At 35.5% G+C, this 24256-nt stretch overlaps 1 protein-coding gene across 1 annotated transcript in view; it reads right to left on the bottom strand.

Moving 5' to 3' along the window:
- Nucleotides 1–24256, bottom strand: part of SPON1 (spondin 1) — a 191168-nt gene that overhangs the window by 90542 nt on the left and 76370 nt on the right. The gene's annotated exons all lie outside the window — the stretch shown is intronic.

The raw sequence follows: 24256 nt of genomic DNA, 5'->3' as shown, positions 1-24256 counted from the left end.
AATAGGATGATTTTTACTCTTAATGCGTATCTGTTTCTAGACAGGCAATGCGATTACCCAACGTTGGATTTCCACTGTAAAATTAAACTTGCTTTCCCATATGGCAGTAATTGCAGTACAGGATCTCAGTGGGCGTATAAAACAGAGAGTACAAGAAAGATATATAGCAGAAGCAAATGATGCCAGATCTGAAAAGATTTTTATGCAAATTGAAAGCTAAACCCAGCATTTTTAACTAAACAGCCTAAGTGTATTATCACATTTGGGAATCAAAATAGATTTAGGTATTTAATTTAGGTTTATAGGTATATAGACTAATTATCTCATTGCTTATTTGAAGAAAATGGTGTGTAACACAAATTCAAAATAATGCAAGATTATGCAAATCTTAATAAATGTTACAAGAAACATCCCTAACTTCACGAAGACACTGGATATTCCAATAGTTTTTCCTTCATTCCTTAATTTGAATCTTTATCACTAACAGTGAATCAATAAGGCAAAGCTCAAAGAATACTGGAAAGATTTAAACAAGCAGGGGGAAAGAAATACTGCAGTTGATTTTCCTCTTTCGAAGCTTTTATGTCAAGAAATAGAAGAGTGGTTGATAGAGCACTTATTAAATCTAGAATGAGCAAAATGCAAAGGTTTTTACTAGGTAACACTAAGGGCTACATGAACCAATATAACTTTTTTATGTGTAGTTACGATGAGACTTTTTTAATAAATATAAAAGATGTTCATTTTTCATTTGTCGTTCTACTGGGTGTGTTTGGAGAGACATTTGTACAATAAACTACTTTTTATTGCTTCTCCTTGCTGCTAACACTGCAAAACTACTTTAGAAAATGAGATAGATTTTACTCCATCTCACATATCAATACAATTCTTAATAAAGTCCACTGTTGCTGCCATTTTGCACATAATGACACTAAGCAATGATACTAACAGTCTGAATAAACCTTGATTGATTTTTTGGGCTTGGTTTGAGTTTTCAAAGTTGGAATTTTAAAAAACTATGTGTGCATGTGTTTCTAGGTGGATGCATATGTACTTGCTAACAAAAAAAAGTGTGCCTGTTATTCAACCTCCTTAGTTTTTCGAGTTTCATTACCAAGTATTTAATTTTTCAAGAGTAATGACGAAATGTCAGAATTTTATTTTGATAATATTTTTCCATAGTTTCTCTATATATTGTATTCCATAAATCTCTGAAAAATAACTTTGCATCCAAAGTGATAGTCATAATCATAAACCATTGGAAAAAAAATCCCACCACACATTTTTCCTCTAAATCTTGTTGTAAAGGACTTAAAGATTTAGTACTCTTTTAACTGTCTCTTGCCTACCACAGGAAGTTCTGTTTGTTTTTTGTTTTGTTTTTAATTCCAAAATACTTTCAAAACCTTACTAAATCATTATTAGCTTGCTCACTAGAGAATGACATTTCCCCTGTCCACTGCAACGTTGCACTAAAATAAATGAATCAGAAAGCCTGCCAGAAACATGAGATATTGCTCAGAAATGAGATACTGTTCCTTAAATCAGTAAAACTGATCCACAAGTAGATTCCAAATTTCAATTCATTAACATAATTTCTAGTAAATCCTGTAGTACTTTCTTTTTCCACTTAAAGATGGTTGACATAGAGACTTATCATCTAAATAACGTTATTTAAGTTTAAAAAATGCTTTGTTTTATAAGATCAAAACCTATTTTCTCATAACCTAAAAATATAGCTGTAGGGAAAGCCTAATTTAAAGGAGGGTACTTCTCAATTAAAAAGAAATAAAAGACTATTACAAATTTTCTGTTTGTTTAAACCTTTCCAATATTGGAAAAAGTGATCACTAAAGTACCATGATTTTAATTCTTCACAGCATAAACTAGCTCAGCTGTTCCATCAAACTTGTTGCTAAGAGGAGTTCTCCATCCAAACATTATATAAATACAACTTAGTGGGCTATGAAGTAAGATAGTAAATCACAGTCTCTTGTCTCCACGTTTCTAATTAGAAAGACATAAATTCCAAACAAATGAGAGGTTATTTACTTCTCATATATGTATGTGTGTGTTCATATAGACACAGATATGTTTCTGCTGGGCTGTAAGAAAATCCTGCAGAACACTGAAATCTGCCTCCCTGGGGGAGCTACGGTGGCCTATTTGTTGTAACAGACTTTGTTTATTTAGGGACCACAGAAATTCTACTCTGGCTCCAAGAGCACTGTCTGGTTACAGTAAGCTCATTTTATATTGGCATTGTTAAACTCATTTATTGAAATAGCTCCAGGGTCTACATGCAGAACCCTCCCCCACACGCCCCCCAAGATAAAAACAAAAGCTGAATAACTACAAGTGCACAACAAGGGTAAGATGTACTTGAAAATAATAGCTAGCTAGGCGGGCAACTATTTAAAACATTAGCAAATCAGCATGTGGCCCTGACAAGAGAGGACATCTAAATTCTCTACCCTCCCTTTCCTAATTTTTTATTGTTCTTTCACAGGAATGAAGCAAACTGAGTCAATCACAGCATTTGTTTAGGATTAGAAAAGGCCTTAGTTCAACTGAGAGCTCCAGCTCAAGCACAGAGCAGATCACTTGTGAATTTGGTGGGAAATAAGAAAAAACTGTATTTAGCAGTCTCACACCTTCTAGAGAAAACTTATTTTTTTTTTTTAATACACTAAACATAAACAACCTTGCAAAGTGAATTCTGAGCTCTCAAGGAATCCCGTTATGACTTGATAAATTCCTATAAAAGACACTGCATTTCCATCTTCCTAATAAGTTTATGTACAGCACTTTAGGACAACACACACACAATATACATAAATTGCTTATACTGCTCTGCAAATATTTAAGATGATATATTTATATAGACTAGGAGTAATATATAAATTAGTTTGTAACAGGCAAAGCACATACAGGATAAATGGAACACCAATGCAGAAAAATCAGCCTATTAGTACCATACTCAGTGGTAATATCTCATTAAGAAGTACTTTAATTAATGCCAGTCCTTGAATGGTTGTGGTAACTGAAACAAAAGAACAGATTATTAGGAGGTACTAATGTTTTAAAACCTAAGTAAATCCTCACATGATAATTTACAATGCTTTGTCTGTGAGGAGAAATCACTACTTTTGGGTTTACTGCACACCCTTAATTTGTTCACACCTTTCCAAAATTATTTCAACAACAATGCTGATAATGGTCCAGTCTTGAGGAAAACATAACTACTAAGGCTGCCTCACCAGAACTAAATGCTGTATCGGCCAGAGTAGGGAATGAATGGCAGTCAGATATGAAATAGAGCCAGGCTGCACAAAACATCCCGAGGGCAAAAGGTCAGACACAAAAATTCTCCCAGGCTTCCTCCTTCAAAAATAATGCTTTTATTCTTTCTCTGTGCTGAAGTAATTAAGGAACGTTTTTTACTAATAGCTTTTTCCGTCTCTTTGTGACTGGCACTCTGCATAGTAAACTCATAACAGCATAAATTCCCTCAAATCTCTCTTACTCCAATTTGCTAAGCGTGGTTCCACAATCAAGTTAGCAACAAGATTTCTCCACAGTAAGTAGAAAGTCTGTTTCAATAAACTGAGTGTTGTGAATCAGTTTAATTTTTACACTACATGAGCAAACATCCATTCCCAACGCATGTTACATCATGTTTCCTCCATAGTAAAGTTTACATAGATGTCTACACATTTGCATCTTTCATAAGCTAAACTCTAGCACTAAGTAGCAATTTAACTAGAAAATGCATAATTCAACAGCTCCCCAAACTTCCTTTTTCACAGCCACATTACATATGTTTCTGCTTCAATTCAACATCACGAGGATCTTTGATAGACAAGTGTGTTACTCCTGCAAACTTACTCATACATATAGATCTTTTAGACATTTTCAGCACGCACTTTTCTTAGGATGTTGGTATTTGGGTGATCTGTTCTCAACATTTGAAGTTCTGAATTCCCAGCTACCCTTACACCGAATCAATATTGAAACAATCTTCACACCAAGCTGGTCTTTTCCCAGTACTAGAAGCTGTGTTATGTGAAAGAAGGATCTGCTTGAACAATTTGGTTCTCCTAAAATTGCACTGTCATCTCTATCCCTGGAGGGAAACCTTAAAATTCAGTCTGCCATTACAGATGATGCACCTGGACAAAACCAATTAGTGCAGATAAGCAGTGGAGGAGAGGCAGACAGCAGAGATAACAAGATCCTTTGGGTCTGTGGCTGCTGAGACCCATTTTTCCCACTGTGTACACCCCCAAATAATGCATGTAGTGGAGGAACAAGAAAGGAAGATGCCCCATGATACTTCCATCAGTGTCAATTCCAGCTCTCAATACCATCTCCGCTTCTGGTTTCTACATTCCTGGTCTTTTTCCAAGTCTGTGCTCCCGCTTGGCACCCTAGTGTCTCTCTGTCCCTGCTGCAGCCACCAGCTCTCCAGACACCCACTCTCCATAGGACACACCACAAGGCTACTCGTCTTCCTCTCTGAGAGCTGCCTGGAGAGAGGACTTCTGGGCAGCACTCCAGCATTCAGTGGGTAGCACTTTGTCGCGTTGACTGGATGTTTTGAGTTGGTGTATGGAGTTAAGGAAACAGTAGATAATTCTCTAAAGTTGAAAATAGGAAGGAGGAAAGTCTTCTGAAACTCAGTGAAAACGGGGTGGGAGGTGAGGAATGTTATCTTGATTCTTTCCGATGCCCAGCTTATCAACGTGTCAGAGGTAGTGTGGTAATGAAACTCAAATTCCTGAAACAAGGTCAGCAACTGGAAAAAACACCAGCTCTAAGAAATGACACCAGTGCTCTGAGGATTTCCTATGTTTAATAGAACAATCATAACTACTGTTCTACATGGGACATTTCTGCTTATTAAATATCAACTGAAACAGTATTCGGTGCATCCAATTCTGCCAAGCCACCCAACCAAAACTCCACACTATTTCTTTGAGATCACAGGTCAAGTCTATAATATTTTTCTTTTATTCTTTTCAACAGACAGAGATTATATAAAATCCATCTATTCTGTTAGCACTGTCAGACCTCTGCAATACACAGGTGTTTGATGTATGGTATTAGCTTTCCAGACGTTTTGATACCCTGTCATTCCAATAAGCTATTGAGATTGAAAAGTGAATTGAGAAGAGAGGAGGAAAATACCTTGACTCTTCTGACAGACAAAGAGAATTTCACAAATGCTCTATTCCCCTTGAGGTATCACCAGATAAGCATGAGCTCTATCTCCATTCAGCTGGCACCTACTCCGTAATACTGCTGCCTGTCACAGGAATGAAGATCTGCCACCTTATTGAGAACGGCACAAGAAAATGTGAGAAATCATAAAGGGACATCAAGAAAATTTGCATTAGCTCTGTGACTGTAAAATAGCTTCTGTAGCTGGAAGTAAAACCTACAACATAGTGAAAGAAAAAAAAAAAGGAAAAAATATTTGGACAGAATTATGGTAACATATAGCACTTTCAAAGAGTTTCAGATATGGGTATTTATACTCAGTGACTATAGCTGGTGGATTAGATGTCACTGGGAAACTGTTTCCTTGAGAATCTGTCCTGTTTTATCTAAATGTTTTGAACTGTTAGCTCATGTAAAGTTTTACAGGACTGTTCCACATAGATTTCCCTATTTAAAATGAGTGAGAAAACAGATACTGTCAAAGCTCATTTAAAGGTGGAAGCCTCACTTGGTCATCTCTAACTGCATCTACCAAGCAGGAGTTTTGGGTGGGCTCAGTGGGCCTCTGAGAAGATAGAGCTTTGCAGTACGGCTTGCTGGAATCTCTTGAGTGCCATCTGCAACCTGGCATAGGGTACCCAAAATTAGCCCTGCCTTCTGTAGTGAGCAGACCTCAAAGAACCTGTCAAACAGAAACATCAGATTTTCTTTCTTTGTTTCTGGTTAACTCATGCGCTCATACTTTCAGCTTGAGCAGAAAGCCATCATGACAGAATAAAACTACAAGATTTGTTCCACCCACAAGGATAAAACGTAAGAATTTGGTTTATACTTTTATATTTCTGATGCAAGAGGAGCAGAGGAACACAGGCAGCAACAGGCAATGTTCCCTAGATCCACTCTACACAGAATCTCAAGGTGGCACATTTTACTGTGTATTCAAACACATTCTCCTCCATGGTTTTCAACTTCTCAGACTCCACCTACTCACTCACCCAACATTACCCCGCATTCCTTATGAGAGCTGCTGCATGTCACCAGCAGACCTCCCATAAAACAAATCACAAGTGGATATTTACTCGGGGTAGGGAGAGGGAAATTTGGGTGCTCCTTATTAGAGCTTATTTTAGAGATCAATCACCAGGAAAAATGACTTGTTGAGGAAAATGTGAAGAAGAGCAGACTATAACATTCAGTTACATGAAGCTGCAGGGCAGGTCAAACCACATGTTGGCAGGGTGACCCAGCACTCCCACCTCTGCTCAGAGTCCTTGTGAATCACCTTCTCCTTTTGTAAAGGGTGAATTACCTTTTCTATTCAACTTTACTGAATTTCCTCTACACCTGGTAGGTGCACACAGTGTGTGTGTGGTCAGGGCAGGTATTTACATCTGCCCAAGCAACTGTTATTATACCGTTTTGGTCCCATTTGTCCTTTTTCCTTATTTTTCCTCTAAGGCAATCCTCATTAGGCGATCGTGCTGGATCTGCCTCCCTCCTAACCCTGAGGGGAGCATCAGCCATCTCCTTGCTGAGCTGCTGTAGGAAGAGAGAACGTATGCTCGGGAGTAGATAGGAGGATTACCAAGAATGAAAATTAATTGCTAAGATTTTGGGATGCAGAATTGACTGAGATGAGAATAGAGTAGAGGTATGGGACTCTCACAGAATGAGCTATCAGACTCTAGGCAGTACAGGAGCCCCCAAAATGCCATACAGGGATACCATATTTTCATTATTATGCAGGATTTAAAACTTCTTTCTTCTGTCAAAATGCGTTAGGCACATTTGAGTTGCTCTATGCCACTGATGCCTTTTTTCTTCATGAAAATTCAGAGGATCTTCCTTGGTGCTAATACACAACAATAGATTACAGTAGAAGAATAACTATTCAGTTAAGATACCTCTGAAGGGATAAAGCTCTTCAACTAAGCTTCCTACACTCAGGAATGAAAAAAAATCTTCTTTACCTCAAGGATTAGAGCTATCATTCACTGAAAGGAAACTGTTGAGGAATCAGACATTGCGACCTGAAAATGTACTTTTAACCTAGTTATGAACTGACCTATTGGTCACTGGGCTGATTTTTATTTTTAAAAATGGAAAACTGTACCCTTACTAAAATTCAGAGACTAGTAATTATTTGAATAAACCAGTAAAACTGAAATATTTTGTCCTTCTTAAAAGCATGTCTTTGATACATGATAATGTGTAAATTTTCTTGGATGCTTTAAAAATAATTTTAAAATTGCAATGGCATAGCAAGATGAAACAGACTAAAAAGTCAGATCTCCCACTGCAAGATTCTCTTCTTAATCTCATCGGATTTGCATTTTCCGTTTTCATTAAACTCTTTGTCATATTTAAAAATATTACATTCAATTTGAAGAATATTGAAAATGTGTTCCTCAGTTATTTTTGCTTCAGCCCTAAAATAATTTGTCACTAGTATAATAAAGAAGTGGCTTTACAACCTGTTCCACACACAGAACTAATTGCAATTAGAAATTTAGGGTTTGTCTTGTGTTTGTAAAATTTTATCAGATTTACTTCTTTATAATATATAAAGAAATCAATTTCTAGGTTGCCAAGTATACCACTTGAGAGATGCTATAAAATTTCATTGATTTCATGTTAATTATTTGGTAACAACAGAACAATTAAGTCCCTGCATTGTGAAAACGTAATTAATTCTAGTTAATCCAATAGTTTTAAATCCTTACAAATTACCACACCAAATATTTGACATGTTCAAGATTTTCTGCCTAAATACATCAATTCCTTTATCAGAAAGTCTGGTCTATCAATAGCATCCAACTATATTAATTTCCTAATATTTGGTTAAGTATATTTTACACACGGTATTTTTTCTTATCAAAGTATTCTTCAACCCATAATAAATATTCCAAAATCAGAATCATTAGCAATTTTTTCCTCCCAGCTTATTGCAGTTAAAGCTTTATATTTTATTCATCTGATGTTTTTAGAAATATAATTTGGGTAGGGCTTAACAGAGTTTTGATTATTTTTTTTCACAATTATTTAACTGACTAGATTGATTGACAAAAAATGAAGAAACATGGGAATACATGCAGCAAGAAACTAGGACAGCAATGACAATTTTTAATGCTACATTTGAAAAAGAAAGACAAAACCCTACAAAGATTCCTTCTATGCCTGATTTATGGCAATACAACTCCTATATTCATTTGACTATTTCTTGCCATGAAAATAAGAACTCATATGGCTGCAACAATGCCATATATGACTACAGTAATTCAGTTAATTAATTTGCAGTATTTCTATGGTCACCACCTTACAGAAGGGAAATAAAACCATGGAAATAAATTATTTTGCCACAATATAAAGTAACGAAAGTAAACTTCTGTTTCCAGCTTAGTACTGAAAATATGACCCTAAACTCAGCCATGTAGAGGACAGCACAATATGGCCACTGGAAGAACTTAAATCTTGAAAAATAATATTGATATATCTGAGAATTATAAAAAGACCTGAACATTATTGATATATTTGAGAATTATAAAAAGACCTGAACATGCTGACTAAATGAATTGAAAGCTCTTACCTGAAGCACAAGAAACCTACTAAAATGCTGAGCTATGACATTAACATTCAGCATCTATAATTTTGCCATTCTGCATTGTTGGAGATCAATAGCAGTGTTCTGTAAGTCTGCAGAAGGTATAAAAACTTTTGCTGGCATCCAAACTGATGTGTTGCAAATTAATGAGATCAGATGCTCACTAATCTGCTTTATTGGTTTTGAGACAGTTGAGAAACATTTATGTCAATCTAATGGGCTCTCTTCTATAAACTTGACAACACTCTTTTAGTGAGATTATAATAATCTGAAGCAGGTATTAATTTGAAGCAGGTCTGCCCATCAACAAATTTTAAGTATTTTCTGTTAAGAGATTCAAGTTTCCTTTCCTGGGTAGAGTCTGAGAACCTTTCAGTTAAGTTGGGAGATGAGCTTATTTTAGCTCAGTCACACTTAGCAAAAACATTGACTCCATGATGGGGATTCATCCTGAGCTGACAGGGTAGTTTTTCACATTGTTCTTACAGGAAATATCACCATAGTAAGTGTGTGAATGTGACTACATCAAGAAGGCAAGTTTGAGTTTGCTGAGTTGCTCTTCCCTGAGCACAGAGCCTGAAAGGGAATGTCTCTGTCGTGTCAACCTGCCCTTCCCTCAGAGGAAAGTATCCACCCACATCTTTCCCCTCTAACCTCCTGACAATTTTCCCTAATTATCTTCTTCTAACACAATGATATTCATTTTCAATCTCTATGTCTTGTTCAGGTTTGCTCAGTAGTCTTCAAATCTATAGCTGACAGATGAACAGCACAATCATATAAACTGGTTTCTTAGGAAACCAACCTAAAAATGAATATCTATGCTTTTCATATATTTTAACCACAATGTTACAGTTCAAGATCCATGATAATGAAGCATAAATACACATGACTAAAAGAAAAGCAAGCATTTAAGTCCTTTGAGAAGCTGAATTCTCATTTATGTTCACGTGTCCTAGCTTCTGTAATTTATATATACAAAAAACAGTAGTATATGTACTGCAGAGAATATAAAATTCAACAAATATATGCAAGGGGGCACAGTGCACTGGGGATAGATATAATACTGGAGCCAATAGGAGGCAAACTGCTTTCTAGTCATATTTTAGCCTAAAATACTTCTTGATGAGCACAGAGATTAGTCTTGGGTTTAGGGGATAGTTTAGAGAGCAAAGAATGGTGTAAAGGATGGATAGATGGAAGGTTATATGAAGATCTTGTGGTTTTATCAAAGCTATTATACAATTAAAGGTATTACCTAAAACCTCAAGAAGTCTGGTGACTTTTCTTATTTTAAACAATTCCAGTTCTTGTAGTTGTAGTACAATTGGAAATAGAATCATGTAACAAAAAAAAATAAGCATATAAACCACTTATAGAAAGAGGACTCTAGTTCTTCTAAATCTCATTTTCCCCAGTTCTTATAAATCTATTTTAAAACTACCTTGACAAAACTGAGTGTTTTAATCATGGTATTTGAACATCTTAACCTGGTAATATTATACAAAGAAGTAAAATGGTATTCAAAATGATCTTGTAATCTCATGTCTACAGTCTTAGAATTGGAGGGACAACTCCAAGCTGGGCAGGGATCACTCCAAATGAGACTTCACAGGGAGGCAGCGTTCCAGCAGGACAGGACTGGGTTCAGGGTGTCTGGCACTGTATATAATTAGCATTTCTTTTTTTTTTATGGTGGTACACACGGATTCTCTTAGACAGAAAGCCACGAAAAGTACAGGACCATCTTCACAATCCCTCTTTCAGCTCTGTGTCCCCCCAGAGTACAACAGAAACCCTGATTTAACACCCGGGTGATCTCGTGTGGGTGTTCCCAGCCTGACCCACACAAGAAGGTGGTCTCGCCAGCACCCTATCTGATGCCACATTGAGAAGAATTTAATGCCACCAGTGAGCTGCTGGAAGTAGTCAGTGTCAGATGCTAATTCAGTACCAAAAGGCAGGATTTTGCAGAAGCAAAACGTGACAGTGATTGCAGCATTTCACTGTGTCCCAAGCACAGCAAAGCTCCAGAAATACTAAGCGCAAGCAACAATAAATAGTAGTTTTCTCACAAAAACACACTCATACTCAGAATTTTCTGTAACATAGCACCTGTCCAGAGAAATATATTTACTAATCATCACAGAAAATTGACTCTTAAAATTAAAATATTTTAAGTTGAAAATCTCTTTTTTTTTTCTTTTTTTCTTCTGGCTAAAAGTGTATTACCCTATTAAAACTTTACACTTAAGGGACAATGCTAATTTGTTTTGATGTATACAAAGTAATAAATAGATGTGGTAGTTAGATGATGAAAATAGAGTTACGGCATTTGACAACAGTGAAAGTGATGAAAAATCAATTTATTCCAAGCACTTCTATTCCATACCATTAACATTAATCCTGTTATATATGATCAGATAAAAATAGATACAAAAGCCTATCGAGATTAAAGACAATAAAGGAATTTCAATAAAGGTATCATATTCCTAAATTGCATAGTGCACTGAAGTGCCATGTCTGGTGGCTTTTCATAGTTTCTCTGTGAACTTCTCCAAATAAATATTTTAAATTTAGAATTTAAAAAGCATAAATCTTTCTGAAGAAAAAGGAACGTCATTATACATGCAAATGTATTTTTCAAATTGTGTGGAAACTAACTACCCACTGTCTATATATGCATATTAGATGGCCGACAATTTCTCCACACAACAAGCTACTTCACCGATATTAAAAAATTTTTGCCTCACATGGAATCCTAAGACTTGCCAAATAAATATCTGGGTATGAATTTTATACTCCCACTAGAATATCAAGTTACATATAAGAAACTTCTGATTATAATTTTTTGACTGAAATAGATGGTATTTCAAATGACTTTTCACAATGAACCATTATTCTACACTTTTCTGTAAAAAAACACTTGCAAAATAAAAGTGATTTTTTTTTAATGATATACTCCAATTTTGAGCACCCATGTTTCACCTCACAGTCAATGTTAATGGCTATGTTGTGATTTGCTGAAACACAGAGTCAGTGATAGAAAAGCAGAGAATAACATTAATTCCAGCTCTAAGAGCAGTAAAAAATGATAATGTAAAAAAACCCTGAGTACTACTGAAATACAAGATACAGCTCTGGAGAAAAATATAAGGCAACAGGAATTCCCCTCAATAGTGTTGGTAATAATCCCTTTCAAGTATGTGAATTTCAATATGTGAATTTCAAGTACTATCAAACAGCAAATTACTATAGCTACATTTTTTTAAAGTGTTTTAATGGATTTAAATGGATTTTGATAAATCACAAAAAACTACTTACAACTGAGAGGGTTATTATACTGTTCTAGGTTTTCCTTATAATTGTAACCTTTTTTACTTTTTCATAAAATTAATAAATATTAAGATTTACGTAGGACATTATTTCAATCTTGCTACAATTACTATCATCTGTTAATACAGCAAGGCATGGAACATGACAAGAGTATCACTCCCTGACAGTTATTCACTCAGTCAATTTTACAATTGTCTCTGGCAAATCATTGCATTTACTACATTTCCCGCCATTCAAACATGAAATCAGTGCAAAAGCTAATATACACCAATAGGTTCAATTTGGAAAACCAGTGTGGCTTTTATGCACGCAAATGCCTTAAGTCAGTATCACTCATTTCACGTTCATCCATCTGTGATCATGACACACTCAAAGCTCTATGAGACCTGTCTATTACACTGTCTTCTTCAACTATTTTATCCACAGAAAAAAAGTTATTCTGGTTATTAATAATGCAAACCACTGCATTTAAGCATAAACAATGTACCTTCGTTACTGCATCAAGGCATGCTGTATTTCTAGACAATGTAGGAGTTGATTTAGAAGAAGTGGGTGATCTAACTTCAGTCTAATTGATCATTATTTTAAAATTCAAAATAATTATTATTTCAAAAAGAAGATTGGCTCGAGCGAAATCTAAAGAAAAGACCAGAGGTATAGACAGCATAAATATCTTAACTTCAGAGTCATGGTATTTTTATGGTTCAGACTGTTTCCCTGGAAACACATTTGGAAAAATATTCAACAGCAATTAGGTCCACAGATTTATGTATGTTTAGAAATTCCCTGTCGAGGAGGAAGATAAGGTATTTGGAGTACAGACAGGTTCTAGCAGCCAGACAGAATGGGGACGGATTAAGGAACGAAAATTTGCTGAAGCCTTTTAAAATTAAGTAATTCCTCACACAGTAGTATTAAAGCCATACTGCTGTTAGTCTGCATTGTCAGCAAACACCTTAATGACTCAAAAAGGTCACAGATAAGCTACTTTAACTCTAAAGCTGCCATTAAGCCTATTAAATTTATTTCCACTTTATTGACAAAATTTTGCATTTGAAAGCAGGTACCAATGGCATTAAACCTCCCAAGTGTTATTAACATTTAAACAAGAGTCTGATTTCACAGGGTGCCAAAGGTTCTAAGGGTCAAAATTAGTACTAGTGTGGATGCATATATGCACTAATAACTCTGCCATGGAAAAATAAAACACCATTCTGGCTGTAATGTGAGACGATACAGGTCTAAAACCAGGCTGATATGTTGTAGTTATAGATCCATATGCTTAGATTGCTATAGTAATCAGAACTGTGCAACTTGTGAGGCAGCAGACAACCAAGGATATATCTGCATAACTACCATACACATTTTCCTCTGATGTTGAGGAAATCAGGGTTCAGCACTGGCCTCACCTACTTGGTTCATAATGGGTGGCAAGAGTGGAACAGCTACAAGGTCAGTACAAAAGCTAAAAAACCCAGTGATGGTGGAAAAAATGGGTACAGAACATCTAAACTATATCAATATGGAAAAAAAAAATATATATTTTACTGGGTCAAAATTGGCAATGATCGTAAGGGCTGAGACACTCTCACAGCAGATTCAAACAAAAATCTAGTGACATTTTCAAATACCTTTATCTAAAATTGCATCTGGCACTGTAGAAGTTGTTACTTTTCAGAAACAAAAGAAAAGCATTTGACTTAAACAAGTTTCTCTTGTGTATGAGACTCTTCTCACTCTGTTTTCTCCTGGGTTTCAAACTGTGATTTGAAAAGAATGCGTACATTGGAAAAAGAAGGCAAGAACTACTTCCAAGCTATGAGACAAATGATCTTCTATTAGCTTGATTTGGGAGCATTGACACTGTTGGTGGAGGCTGATCTTTTGTGATTTAGGATATTTGCTTGGGGGAATCCTGCCTATACAAACTCAAAACTAGTCCCCTCTGCAAAGACGGGAAATACACTGTTTGCCAGTATAATTTTGTTTTTCATTAATGTAACATGATTCTAGTAGTATGCTGCTTCAGCAGAAATAGACTTGTCCTTAACTTTCTCCCCTCATATGTCAGAGAGATTTTGTCTTCCTCAATACAGATTTTGTTCCACTAGCTAAATTGGTTTTGTTCCTCTTCTTTCTCATATTAACTGACTGAATTCCCAGCATTGGTTGTGTAAGGTGGGCATGACAGAGTTTTCATTCATTTTACTTCTCTTGATCATTTCAATATATGAAAGAGATTCTCTAGTTTCATCACAATAAAAATATCAGTTTAGTAAAAAATTGATTTAGGAAGAAAATAAAAACTTGTGTGAATCACCATATTTCAAATTTCTGAAATAAAATATTTCTGTTCTCTATTTGAAGTGGGTTGTTTTGTTTGTTTGAAATGACTAATTGTATCTATTACTTCATAACATAGTAATGCTACATGACCAGATGCTTCTTTGATAAACATATAATGTATAACATAATAGCAAAATCATAAAAAAAAATTCAAAACACAGATTTTTTTTTTTTTTCTTTTAGCAACACTGCTCACTTTTCACTACAAATCTGAAAAGAAGCTACTACAGAGAAGTTATGAGACAACATTGGCTTCTACTGGCTTTTATTCTGCACATTCAAGTTCTCACAGGTAGCCTTAGATAGCAAGCAGTAGAGTAATTATCTGTTCCACCAAAGACTTCCAGACACCCTTTTGACAAATCACTTTATCTGTGCCCAGTGTTTCATATATACACTGGGGATAAGAGCAAGTCTTAGCCTTCAAGATGTGCCATAAGATAAAAGAGCTTGTAAGCTGGTTCTTCAGATGACAGAAGTAGCAGTGGTCATCAAATAAATCCTGCAGGTAATATACGAATTTAAAAGAAACTAAGCAATTAAGGAGACGGGTTTGAATTCCTCTCTCCTGTGCCCAAGTCCTAAGAAATTACAACGGGAGCAAGAGCAGAACCATATCAAAGAGCTATGGTGTGCTGTGATGCAAAGAAAACAATTAAGAATCAAGGAATTAATAAAGACTTCATTTGTGTCAGATCTGAAATATCTAACTAATATAACTGGCTTTAATTTGATGTTTCTTTCTAGGGCACCTGACAGAAATGTTAACTATTCCTTTTTTTCTTCATGTCAGTACTTGCTTCTTGACCATTATTAAACTCAGTAACTCAAGTCAAGTAAATGTGAAATGCCTATAACAAGTAGCCAATTATGTACAAGGGATTTTTTTTCCTTTGCTTAAATAGTGTTCTTATTTCAGAGGAGAAAACTTTTAACAGCTCCAACTTCTACAGCTGTACATTAAGAAAAAGGATATTAGAGAATAAATAATTATAGAAATAATGTACAAATGGATTAATAATTTATTTAAAGTTTTCTGAGAAGTACTTCATCTTGTTTGCAAAATTTACAGGTACAATTTTTGAAAATGTATATACGTAGAGCTGAACTGCTAACAGGTGAATGTTTTGATAAATGTTAAAAAACTTGTCTGAATTTTGGACAAGGAATTATTCTCCTACATTACTGTAAAAGTGTTTTCTATATCTGAAGAGAGACAAACCCTTTAATTTAGCACTGGGAGGACTAGCATGCACTTTTTTGGTTCTGTGGACTCAATGAAACCACACTTACGAGTCAACAGCCTAATAACACATCCACAAAACTCACAGCAACGCACCACCATTCTCATGCTAAGATCTTGTTCTGTATAAACCAAGTCCCTGGAAAAGTGAAAAGAAAGGGAACAAGAGCTCTTTACTTTGCAGGGAAAGAAACAAGTTGGGCTCCTTGCTGCTACACTAGGGGAAAGTTTAAAATCTCCTTGGAAAGAGAAACAAAATCTGGAGTATCAAGCACTCACCCTTATAAGTAAAAAACTGAACGTATGGATGTAAAACCAGGAGTTTCCCTTCTGTCAACAACCAAAACAGATGCAGATAAATTTATAATCAATCCAACAGACCACTGGATTAAGTTCTTGTAAGAGTACCATGTTCTTCAGTTTGCAGATATTGTAATTTTCTAACAATTTTATTTCTAAATTAATTTTAATTCATCTATTAACAGCTTCTAATAAGAATCTCCCACAGGTATTAGTCTATGCTTTAATGTGAAAACGCTCAACCTTCCTATTCCTTAGCAACCAGCTTACTCCATGTATAAAGCAGCACTATTTCTAGCATCAAAACTGATTGCAGTGATCTGTGTGATTCCTGATGAGAACTTATGATTTTTTTCATAATTTACAAAATAACATTTTGCGAGCATTTCTCTAGTGCAGCATAATGAAAAAATGTTCTTTTTCAGTATAGTTCCACATAGTCTGATCAGCCTTTTGCTTTTGCTATGGAATCCTAAATCAATCTAAAAGAAGTACAAACGACATTCTTGGAAAAAATAGTCTGCTGCATTCTTCACCATTTAGATATATCAGTTGAAGCAAGTCACCTCAATAAGAACAAGATTAAGAGAACAGCCAGGCTGAATTATGCTTTTAACTTTAAAAGTGATTGTTGTGTTTACCTCCAGAGAGCATACTGAGATAAACGACTGCTATTAAAGTGATGATCTCATCAACACATGGCAGCCTTCCTCTTCTCATACACTGTGAGAAAATAGAATTATCCCACTGCTTAGAACCCATCTTATTTTCTCATGCCTCACAAACTGAGAGAAATGAAGGCAGTATCATCAAGTCTTAGCTATCATATAAACAACAGGTCAAATTCCTTTCATCCACACTCACAGAAGGGCAAAATTGTTAAAAGGATTCTAATTAATTCCTACAGAAACTCCTATTCCTCCACAAATGACGATCAAATGAATTGCCTTCTACATTAGAAACATCAAAATGATCCATTCCTTCCCACCGCTCCTTCACTGTCAGCCTCCTCCTGCATGGGGCTGTGGTATTACGAGTAACAGCGTGAACATTCCCTGTCTTGAAAATCAAAAGCACTTTACAATATTTTACGAGTGCTTTACAAAAGCTCATACAATATTAACTGTCACAACATATACGTGTTCAGTCAGTTCACAGACGGTCTGACTGCCTGTCACAGGTACCAAAAGACAAACTGAAGCGCCCATTATTGCAGGATGCAGCAGCACTAGCAGAGCCAAGGAATCCCAACTGCATTTTTTCTGCCTTGGACAGTTGTTCAGACACTTTTCCACGACCTAATGAAGAAAAGGTATCAAAATATATTTATGTATTACCCATCCTATCTTACTAGTTAATATTCCCACTAACACTTAAGTATGAAGTTCCTGCGGAAATTAATCCTTGAATACAGCTCTTTCAGCATCACCTCGTAATTAAAGAGTTCAGTCTGAAGAGATTCTGAAAGTCACATGAAGTCAAAATCACTATGCAAAGACACTAGCCAAAGAAAAGACCCTTTGACTTAGCTTTCGTTTAACACTGGAACACAAGCTTGCTCTTTCACAATTCATTCTAGAGATAACATACAATGGAGGGACATAAACACAAAAATACTTCTTGATAGAGATTATGAAGAATTTCTACATAGCAACCAAGAAAAGCTTTAAAAATACATTTGTTATTAAATTGGTCCTAAAGTTAATTTCCAGTTTAGTCACTGATTTATAACATATGCAAGGCACTTAACCACTCTACACTAATAAAAACTCTCTATCCAACTTGTCTGAGTATTAGGAAGTTTCTTTTATTATATATTTTTTAAATGAACCATTAGATGAACCTTCTGTAAATAGAAAATATTACTGGACATCAGTGTAGGAAAAAAAAAATGTGTCTTGATGACATTGAGGAACTATGTCATCAGTATAAGCAAAATGTATAGAAGAAATTATAAGCCAGCTCCTCCCCCTGCATTTTTAAATGTTTGACTAACGTGTACTAAATGAATGTATTTTATTTTTTCTACTTACACCATAACTAGAAAAGAAAGGACCAATAACCTCTTTATTCCACGGGGTATCTAAGCGTCAGGGGACATAAGTGACTAACCCAAGGAAAAAGCAATGTCAAGCGCAGTGGTGACTCAGTCAGGTGCAAAGCAACTGCCTTATCCTCAACTGGCCACCATTATTTTCCTTTTATTTTTGTATATTATTAGCTCTTTCTTTTAATTCTTTTAATTCTCTTTCTTTTAATAAACATTCAGATAGGAAAATTGTTGCTCTTCTCAATCATCCTTATTTCAGAGACTTCTGTCGTAGGCTGAAGTCTGACTGGGGGTGCTTGAAACACAAGGACAGTACTGTACTGGGTGGATATGGCCTGATCTCTTCTGCTACTAAAAACTAGAATTTCATAAGATCACAGATCTCTAATGTTCTCTGTAAAGATCAAGATATTTCTCCTGCTTTATCAAACAAACAAAAGACCTGTGGCATGTAGATATAAAAAGAAATACATTTAAGAGTTATTCGTTGGGGGTTTTGTGTTGCTATTTTTCTTTCTCTTTAAAGTCAAAAGCTAAGTTTCTGATTTCAGAAAATGAAAGCCTTAATCTCATCCAACGTGTACTTGGTATTAAAATAAGGTATTTTACAATATCTGCTGACTATATTTTCAGTTTTTAACATCAAAATGGCCATTTTTTTTTAATCTTTCCATGAATACTTTACTAAAAATTAGTTATTTTAAAATCTATGAAGTATATTATTTTGCCAATGGTTGTAAATGACATCATGGGCTGCTATTAGAGCACACCAGACTTTTTGAGAGAAGGTCTTTTCCCTTGGATGGTCTTAAGTGTTACAGAAATTAGCAACAGCATTTAAAATCTAGTAAAATAAACATAAGCAAGAACATCCCTAAACTTATTATTATTATGATTTTGACAGACAGCCAAATCTTCAATGATCTCAGTAATACCAGGTCAGTCAAAAAAATGCCCCAGAAACAAGAACAAATAGAGAGAGACCTCGCTATCAGTCACAATCAAAACCACTGAATAATCATACTGCTCCGGTTGTCTGTGGACACTGACTTCAGAGCCATGACAGCATTGACAATGAAATAGTCAATATAATAAATCTGACTGCAGTTACTCCTGATAAAATTAATCAGTTGTTAATACCATATTTCTTTTACAAAGCTTATCTAGTTTGGCGGACAGTAAGTGTGACCATTGCTGGCAAGAACAGCTTTGCAGTTGTGCTGCTGCATATCTTTTATGTATTTTATACCTGTTATTAATCATAAAATAGAACTGGCCTTTGTGTTCCTTGATGCCCTTTGAAAATTACTTTTGCCATTTGAAACAATCTATTTTTCGCCTTCAGAAAATCAGCAGAGAACAGTAATGAGGGAATATAGAGAATAAGGGAAACACACACCATTCCGCAAGCCTAAATTGCTAAGAATAAAAATTTGGTTTTGTTTTGTGATTGAACACCTCTTTGCAAATGCAATTCAAGCTTGCACACTGAAAATTGGATTATTTCATATCTTTAGAAACTCATACTCCCCACTGTTATTTGAACAAGAAATATATCTAGAGTATGATCTTTGACATTTTAATTAAAACCTATTAAAAAGTCCACAGCAAGTAACAAAGTACAAATTGTCTCCTTAATTTTAACCTGCATTGCAACTGTGTCATGAATTCAGATAACCAAGGATAAAAACCTTTCACAGCTAAGAGTGTGAGCTGAGCAAAATCCAGGGCTAACACCTAATTAAGATATACTTCCCTCGATGAAGAAAGTTCTTCATCTGTTATTGTGAGTTACAGGGGTTCAGGGCTATATTTAAAAAGCCATTAAAAAGGTACCTGAAGGCGAAGTTAATCTTTACATTTGACAGATAATAGCAGCTTTTTTTGCAGTATCTAACTAAGTGAATATTTTATTTCTTCATGATCAAATGACCATTCTGTTTAATCTTAATGGAGTAAAGATGAACAAGAAAATATGCTTAGGGGATATACTAATACATCAATTACAGAGAATGGGAAAGTACTTTAAAAAAGTAGCAGTAATCTATTTTAAGTGAAGATCTCAATAAGCACTCCTAGCCACAGGGAGAGCTAAAAAAGATGCATTAAAAAATCTATTCAGATTTTGCTCATTATAGATATGTTCTTCTCAGCTCTTAAGTAATGCAGCAACCACATAATTAACTTTTGAAAAGAGAAACATTTAAAACAACTGAGTGTCAATGGAACACAGTAGGCTTTCTCTTTAATTTGTTCAGTGAAAATAAATTTTTCCACCTACTTTCCTTAACACTGTTGCAGAAGTGCTGAGACCGGGTGGCATTCCTTCTGAAATTATTGAAAATTTATAAACGTGATTCCACAAGCGAAATAAACACTAATGTTTGGTCAAAGGAATGAGGTAAGTAAAGACAGACATAAATAAACTCTGTTCCTGCTTAACTACAAACACGCTATCTATCGTACAGAAAAGTGGGCACTTGTTTCCCCTGGAATTTCACTCTGAAATGTAGGTCTGAATTTCATGTGGAAAATTTTCTCTTTAAAAGAGAAATCTTTTGATTTAGACTTCTGTCCTGTAAGGTGACATGAGATGACACAGCCCAAATGTTCTGTATGCCACGAACCCACATGCTAACTCCAAGAAGAAAGTTTAAAGGGTTTTCCAAGTGAAATCACTGGGATTACAACCAGCTAAGGACTCTGGCTGTGAAGATGTGGAGGGCTGATTCAATGGTCATTATAGTAATGAGGAGTCTTTCAATTGCATCTAATGAGCACTATAGGCAGTAATTTTAAAGAAAGATGTCTCTACTCAGTAACTCCCAGAACAGGGTACTCTGGATTCTTCTCATAGAAATAACCTTTTAAAATTTGAATTTGACTACAAATGCCCGAACAAGCTACTGTGAAACAGATATGTGTATTGTTACTCTGTGCTAGGTTTCTTCTGTGCAGTTTTCTTCCTTTGTCTTCTGCCTTTCAGTGTGTTGAAACACTATGAAGCTAAAATGCAAGAAAGACACCTCTCCAGAACAATAGTTTCCAACTGGGGAGTTCATGCAGCGTAACTATTGCCTGTTGAACTCAAACTGTTCTTTACATCCAAAAGTTGCCCCAGGCAGATGAGTCCAAATCATGCAAAGAGGCACTGTCTTTTGCATAGGTGGACGTCTGACTGAATTAAGAAACATAAATATCATGGATATTATATGAATAATCAAGGAGTAACCTGCCTTTCACATTCTGAACATTGCTGAACTGATGTAAAATTCAGAATGAACAGAGTATATTCACCTACAGATACCAATGTGCAAACATAGAAAGTAGTACCCTGTAAAAATGCTCAATGCCTAAAAAATTCAGGTCTTGGGCTTTCTGAAATCATTGCATTGCTTGTATCTGATCAAAAACACCCCAACACCATACACAGCTTTGGGGCAACACTATTGCTGTCGGCAGCAGCAGCTCTGCCTGTGACAGAGCAACCTAAACCCAGGTGGGAACACAGGGCTGACAACAACAACAGACAGATGCACATGGGGTATTGATGATATTGTAGCATTTCACATTTCTCTCCTAACAGTGATGAAGGTTGTCTGCTCTTTCCTGAGTCTCCCTTCCTCCTTTGTCTATGAACAGATATGAAACGGACTGAGCAAAAGAGAGGGAGTGAGAAAATGCATGCGGAATTACACATGTGCACTAATTCTACCCAGCATTTTATGTCAAAAAAAAATATTAAAAAAAAAAAAAAAGCCCACACCAAAATATCCAAAGTAGCAGTTGACAGATAATTTGCTGAGAGCTTCTCTACTGGGGGTATTTCTTTCCCTATATAATTAGAATGTAACATTTTTATCTGACTAATGACAGAGCAAGTTTTTAAACCTTAATCTTAGGGAGTGATTATTAAAGTGAATTTATATGGTATGTAGAAAAATTGCATTTCCACTTGCAAAATACAAAGAAAAATCTTTAATACTCCATTTCTAAGAAGATCTGTGTGTGGGATTCAAATTCCTATGGTTAAAAAGAAATAATGTGTTTTCAATTTGCCATCAACACAAGCTGTTTCATGAGTATGACAGGACAAAGTCTTATCATATAGTTTAAATAAACAAGAGTTTTCATTTATTTGCAGTATTGTAGATTGTTTTAAGCCAAGGAGAAGAGATAGCAGCAGACCTTTGTTGCAAAGTTATTTTTAAGAACTTCTGGATGCTTTTCTTAATCTAAAGATTGGAGGGATGCATGTATCTTGTGTTTTAAAGAAAACAGAATGCTACTGTTTATGGTTGTGTATTAATTAGTCAATGACAACTTATCCCCTTCATAAAAAGGCTCAAGAGGACAAGTTAGTGATGATCAAGCAGACTTTAGATAGTAGATATATTTCTTGTTACATTTGTATGGCTGGTTACAAGCTTTTCATGTAGTTTACACAGATAAGACAATTATTATCAACAACCTTCTAATTCTAAACATTAAAATATAATTGTATAGCCACATGTCTTTGTATGTTATACACATTTTTATACATGCACACATTCCCCTTTGTATAGATTACCTTAAAACTAATGATGACAAAGATCTATTTATCTTTGTTTTTTATTTTAAAAGCACGAAAATCACAAAGTTAAGTTTTCAGCCAAATGTACTACATGCAATTATAGAAAATTGCTTTTAGATGCCCATTCTCAGCTGTAAGAAGCAGCCAAGCAAAAAAATCACACACGTAACAAACCATGTTCTGAAAATTGTTGTGAGAAACTGAAGCTGTGAGGATCGAATAACAATGGTGATTCAGCTGAGTATTTGCCCTGACTGATCTAATCATTTTGGAAGAACACTAAAAGTAGGTACTACATTTTGATGTTTTGGAGCATGATTATAGGGAACAACAAAAAGTCCACTGAAAAAAGTCTGCAGTTATTGACCAGTATTGTATTAGGTTCATATGCGACTAGATAAATTTACAAAATTTTAGCTAGAATGTACATTGCTCATATTAGTGGTACAAGGGTTTGCCTTCAACCTCCCACACAGCCCCAAAGCACAGCTTTTTCCTCTTAGCATTTGAACATAAACCATAAACCACCACTTTGTTGGCCCCAACCTTCATGACTACAAGGTCAAATGAAGATTATGTTCATTATAGCTAAAAAATGAACAAAGTTATAACTTCTTCCTCTGTGGGCAAAACCACTGACTGTCAATTTCCCCTCTCTTTGTTCCCCTTACCCTCATATTAAGAATCCTCTCAAATTGAAAAAAGTAGGTACAGTTAATAGATGAATGAGCTTATTCGAAATGAAAATGAGCAGTTCTGATTGATGTATACTGAAAATTATAGTCTTAAAAAAATCATCCATCCTCTTCCACCATCACTCCACTGTCAACTAACGTAGGAATTTATATCCAAATAAGAGCAATAAATGCCATCTCATATAATGAAATTTAAAATGTCTTAAGGCACTATCCTGGTTTCAGCTGGGATACAGTTGGTTCTCTTCCTAGTAGCTGGTACAGTGCTGTGTCTTGGTTTTGGTATGAGATGAATGTTGATGATACTCTCATGTTTTTGTTCTAGCCAAGCAGTGTTTGTACCAGCGAGAAGGCTGTGAATGCACAAGAGGCTGGGTTGGGCCACAGCCGGGGAAGATGACCAAGGGGATATTCCATACCATATGACATCATGCTCAGAGTATATTTTGGTGGAAGAAAGAGGAAGAGGGAGACATTCAGAGTGATGGTGTTTGTCTTCCCAAGTAATGGTTACTACATGATGGAGCCCAGCTTTCCTGAAGATGGTTGAAAATCTGCCTGCCCATGGGAACTGGTGAATGAATTCCTTGTTTTGCTTTGTTTGACTTGTAGCTTTTGCTTTACCTATTAAACTGTTTTTATCTCAACCCATGAGTTTCCCCACTTTTATTCTTTGATTCTCTCTCCCACCCTATTGGAGGGGAGCAAGGGAGCAGCTGCATGTGTTGCTGGCTGGGGTTAAACCATGACAGCAAAAACACATTCACACTTACTTAACCTTTGCTTGGTTATGGACACATCTGTCTGCCAGTTATTCAATAACCAGTCCCCAAACCTGCAACTAATATCAATCATTTATCTGGTTTGCATATCAAAATAGCTTTATGAA

Source organism: Patagioenas fasciata, chromosome 5 (assembly GCF_037038585.1).
Source record: "Patagioenas fasciata isolate bPatFas1 chromosome 5, bPatFas1.hap1, whole genome shotgun sequence".
Taxonomy (NCBI): Eukaryota; Metazoa; Chordata; class Aves; order Columbiformes; family Columbidae; genus Patagioenas; species Patagioenas fasciata.
The sequence above is the reverse complement of the archived record's forward strand: the minus strand, read 5'-3'. Positions and strand labels throughout refer to the sequence as shown.